Source organism: Monopterus albus, unplaced genomic scaffold (genome assembly GCF_001952655.1).
Source record: "Monopterus albus unplaced genomic scaffold, M_albus_1.0 scaffold70.1, whole genome shotgun sequence".
Lineage (NCBI taxonomy): Eukaryota > Metazoa > Chordata > Actinopteri > Synbranchiformes > Synbranchidae > Monopterus > Monopterus albus.
In genome coordinates, this window is record NW_018127950.1 from 1,093,881 (window position 1) to 1,098,748 (window position 4,868).

Here is a 4,868-nt window from a genome sequence, read left to right on the forward strand (position 1 = left end):
TCCTGCTGAGAAATATCCCCCCATGTGAACCTGACACCCCCATCTTCATGTGTGTACTTTTGGTCGCTCATTTGCTCACTTAGACCTCTCTCTCCTCGCTTTCATTCTTTTATCCTTTTGTATATTACACTTCTCTTCTGTAATGTTGGTCTACCAACTCTTAATTCTCAGCAGCAGGTTCAAGAAAACAGAACATCACTGCGGTTATTGTCCTTAAAGCTTTCTCTCCTGGCTATTATATTGTATGCTGGTAGCTATGTGGTAATGCGGAGAGGATTTTCCTGCAGTATGAGTAATAAATAGACATTTAAGGTGGTTGACTTCACTGCTTTCACCATTTCATGAGCACTGCTCCCCTAAATGACCCCAGAAAAGCGTGAATGGGGGGAATACCGAGTGAAGTGAAGAGCATCTCATTTTCCTCTTCTCCTCTCTTTTTGTGTCTCAGGGGGCTTTCAGCTATAAATGGCGTGCTCTATGGTGCACACCCCATCCCATTCTTGCCATATGCCCTCCTCCAATCTTCCCACAATCCCCCTGGGGAGACCTGGGCCTTCCACTTTGCTCGCCCTGTTGCAGGAGAAAATTACCCAACTGCCAACATATTTGTGACAGTTTAGTGAGCGCTCCGTCTAAGAATATGGCAGTATAGATGCTCTATTGGTTCTGGATCATTTAGAATCCAATTTAATCCAGGCCTCTAGGAAAAAAGGCCAAATAAAAACAAAGTGCCTTAATTAAGAAAGCTGGGTAGCTCTGGACTGTTTATGTGGCAGGTCACTGTTTGGTTTGCTTTTGGGCACAATTTTTTTATTCAGTGCATATCAATTCTGAGTTCTTTAAACTAGAATGTAGAAAATGAATGGATAATCAATAAAGAAAAGAAAAAGTCTTTAAACTGTGAGCATACTGTTTTGAAATATCACACTATCCCCCCCAACCCACCAGATAATACTCAAGGCTTGGCCACATCATTTCTCTCCCTGGCTTAATGTGCTGGTCCCCCCCATACCAGAGAAAACAGCTGGCCCCCTGCAGACTCCTGTTCTGGCAGCTCAGAGGAGAGATGGAAAGACCTCATCCTCTGCTGCAAGCTCTTTTGTATTCAAATAGTCTCCTTGTTAAGTCTTCCCTACAGACAACGGTTTGTTGTGTCACAGCCAAAGGCTAAGTGAGTTTATGTGTGTATGAGCTGGCCGGAGAGTCTAGTTACAGCAGGCTTTTAGTGTGGGCTGCTTCTATATTTTGTAGCTAGAGACTAGAGACTGTGTGTTTTTAGTGTTGGAGCTAATTGAAGATCAGGTTGTGTGCTTGTCAGTGTCTGTACCCTTCTGTAACTGATGGAGGTGATCAGGCATTCTGCGGGGGTGACTGAAGTGTGGCTAATAGAGTAGAAGCTATTGGTCGCTCTTTACATAACCAGATGGTATTGACATTGGTAGAAAGAATGTCAATAAACATGTTAGTGCTGGCACTAGTTTATAGCACCCAATCGTCAATAAGAATAGATTTGTTCTCCAGAACACTGTATGTCATATTTATACAGTAGAGTACAGGTATCTGTCTGCTTTATGCCCAGCAATGCTCTAAATTAGATTTTTTAAACTCCAATACTTGTGTGATAAATATAGACTTGTATAGACTGAGGTATTCTCAGTTGATGTCCACACTACCTGCCCTTTCACATCAGTAGGATTTCAGAGATTCTATTGGTGGTCGCAATCAGTGGTTAGTGCACAGTTTTGCTGAAGTTGTATGTGGGATGGATACGAACAGAAGAGTGACAGCCAGGAAGAAAGATGTTGACTCCAGCTGCTGTCTTGGCTGTTACTTTTCTACATGCCAGCTCGTCTTCTGGCGACCTTCTCGCTCAACGTGCCAGCCACGCCCCTGAGCCCTCCTCCTGAATATGGATGCCCTGCTCACTTAAACACTCTGGCACTGCTCCCGCTTTCCTCTTTGTCTCTGCCTTTCAGCTCAGACCTCACCCCCCCTTCCTAATCACCTTCAGTCTGCTTTTGGGAAGGTGAGAAGTTTCACTCTTCAAAGCTGGGGAATTATCAAAGTGCACTGCAATGTGGTGAAACTTAAAAATGATCTCTGAGTGGCGCTTGTACATGTCTTCATTGTAACAGTGCAACTTTTTCCACACAGATGTCAATAATGTTTCCATATGTTGATGAGGTCTACAATATATGATTTCACTGCAAGTGTGCTGTTACACTTGACACTCTCCTATCTGTGTTTGTTAAGCTTTCTTTCTTACCAGTCTTTTTAATTGCTGAAACTTTTCCTGTTGGTTGCAGTTGCACCAACCCCTTCCTCTGCTGCCCAGCTTTTTATTTATTTTTTTTTTTGGTATTTTGGCAGAGTGGTTGCACTCCTGCCACCTTGGCCACCTCACAGAGAGACCGAGTGCCAGCAACCTGACCTGCAGTTGATTTTCTGCCAGTGCAGGTTTCTGATGCCCCACTAGAGTTGGCAGTATAGCATTAGTTGAGCTCAGCACATACACAGAGTATCAGTGCCTGTATGCATGTTCACATTCCCATATACCGTACTCACTTAGAGGCCCCTCACTGTCATGGGTCAGCACTGAAGAAACTGCACCTCTCTCTCCTGGAGCCTCTTTGAGCATTCCCTCTCACCTCACCTCTTCCTCTTGGCTCATTTCTCCCCATCTCTCTCCTGCCAACCTTGCTCCTCACACCCGTATTTGGCTTCAGATACTGCCACTGGGGAAGTTCTCACTCATCGCTGCTAGTCTTGTTTCATACCCAAATAAAACAACTTCACAAGAAGATTCTGTGCCTCGGGACTTCAGCTGGGTCTGACATACTCGGTCTTATCAAACATGTTTAAAGGACATGAAAGAGTGGGTGAAAGTCAGTCTATTGTGTGTCAAACAGGACAGAGTACCAAGACCACAGAAAAAAAAAGACAGAAAAAGTGCGTAAATTTGTATTTCCCATGCAACAGTCTTCATGCTTGTATTTGTTGTATAGTGATTCCTGTTGGCTTCCTTACATACACAGTCTGTAGAGGCAGGGGATTACAGTGAAGCCGCCCCTGCATAAGCAGTGGTGGGAGTAACTGCATATGCACGGCACTCTTCTACCAATCCTATCTTTAGTTGCCTACTCCCTTGGATCCAAACGGGGGATTTGACACAGGATCTTACAGCAGCATTGACACTTCATCTTTGTGCTTCTCATTGTGACCTATCAATAGGTCTTCTGTTGGGGTATTTATGCAAGAGCAGCCTGAAAGGAAACCAGTTTGAACTGTTGAGCCTAAACATGTAGTGTGCACACACTGCAGATGCATAGTATGAATGTGAGAGCCGATGGTGTGGCTTAAAGCCAGCTGGCAGTCTTCTGCAACTTCACACCCTTTAACCAGGGTTAGAGATGGTTTAAAGGTTTTCTTTATCAATTTTTATCATCTGGCATGTACTACACATTAATTGTATCTAGTTTGTGGATGGATACAGGTTTTTGACATGTCCCACTTAAATGTCATCAGTGATGAACTGGAAGCATTAAAAAAATACTGACTCAAGCCAGTTAAATTAGGATGAACATGTTTTTTTCCAAAGTTTATTTTGGTGAACATTCAGGTCACTACTTGTTTACATTAAAATGGGTTAAAATAATCCTCATATACAGAGACATCATTAACAGAGCTGCACCGATCGATCAGCAGAAATGGAAATTGGCTGATTTCCAATTTTGTGCTGATCAGATTTAGAGGCATGACAATCCACATCACGTACACAGTAGCACAGACCAAAAGCATAGCGTGTGCAGTGCGTAGCATCTCACGTGCACCTTGAGCGAGGCTCATGTTCGTGTCTATACCGGGTGTGTTTGCTTGGTGTACAACCATCGCACAGAGGAGTCTGCAGAAGCAACTCGGAGAAGATAAAACTTTGTCTAAATCTCTGATAAATAGTACACAATGAGCGAATTACTGGCTACACATAAAATGCATGTACAGTATATGTACAGTGTATCCAAACCGTGGTAAAACACAGCAAATACAAACTCCAAAACTTCAAAAAGAACTGTGCTCAGAAGTAACAGACATTCTAACAGACCAATATCAACACAATCCAACCGTCCAAATCCATGTTAACATCAGGTGTATGGGTCCTCATCGGAAGGATCTTAATGAAAAACATTGACCTGAAAATGAATTGGTTTCCAGTGGTTCTTTTGTATGGGTTGCAGAATGAGGTGCATAAAAACAGATGTAAAGCTTTAAGTTATTACCATCAACATGTGGTCAGTCATGTCTGTCCTACAAATACACCACAATGTTTCTATACACAGGAAGGGTCTGTAACTGAAGCTCGGCTTGAATGAATACATTCAGAATCTCAGAGCAGTGACCATGGAAGCACTGTCTTCTCATTAACAAAATGGTGAATGATGTAACTTTTCCAAAGAATGGTGTTGCATCCCTCCAACAGAGCAGAATGTATGTTAGTGCCTTGCTTTTCTTTTTATTGGCAATTAGCTTTAATTTGCTGTGATCTCTGCAGCAGTCAGAGTTGGTAGCTGTTATCTTTTGGCCGTGTATGTGAGCGTTTGTGACTGTTAGGTGACTGTAGATAGCTGTGACCGCCCACACAGTGTGACTATTATACGCACAAGAACTTCAGCACCTTTCCTGTGTCTTTGTAGTGCAACTGAGTGTTAAAGAATCCTTCCTGCCACTGTCAGAGATAATTGGCACTCTATAAACACATGATAATTGGACTGCTTTGATCCCTGCAATTTCGCACTTCTTGGCCAAAGAGGCACAACAGTTCTGTCTCATGTTTACCACTAGTCTTTATGTGGCAGCGAGAGGATAGAGAGAGG

The 4,868-nt window shown here is 43.1% G+C and overlaps 1 protein-coding gene across 2 annotated transcripts in view; it reads left to right on the plus strand.

Annotated features, from left to right (window-relative positions):
- spop (speckle type BTB/POZ protein) overlaps positions 1-4,868 on the plus strand; it is an 87,589-nt gene that overhangs the window by 53,279 nt on the left and 29,442 nt on the right. The window lies entirely within an intron of this gene.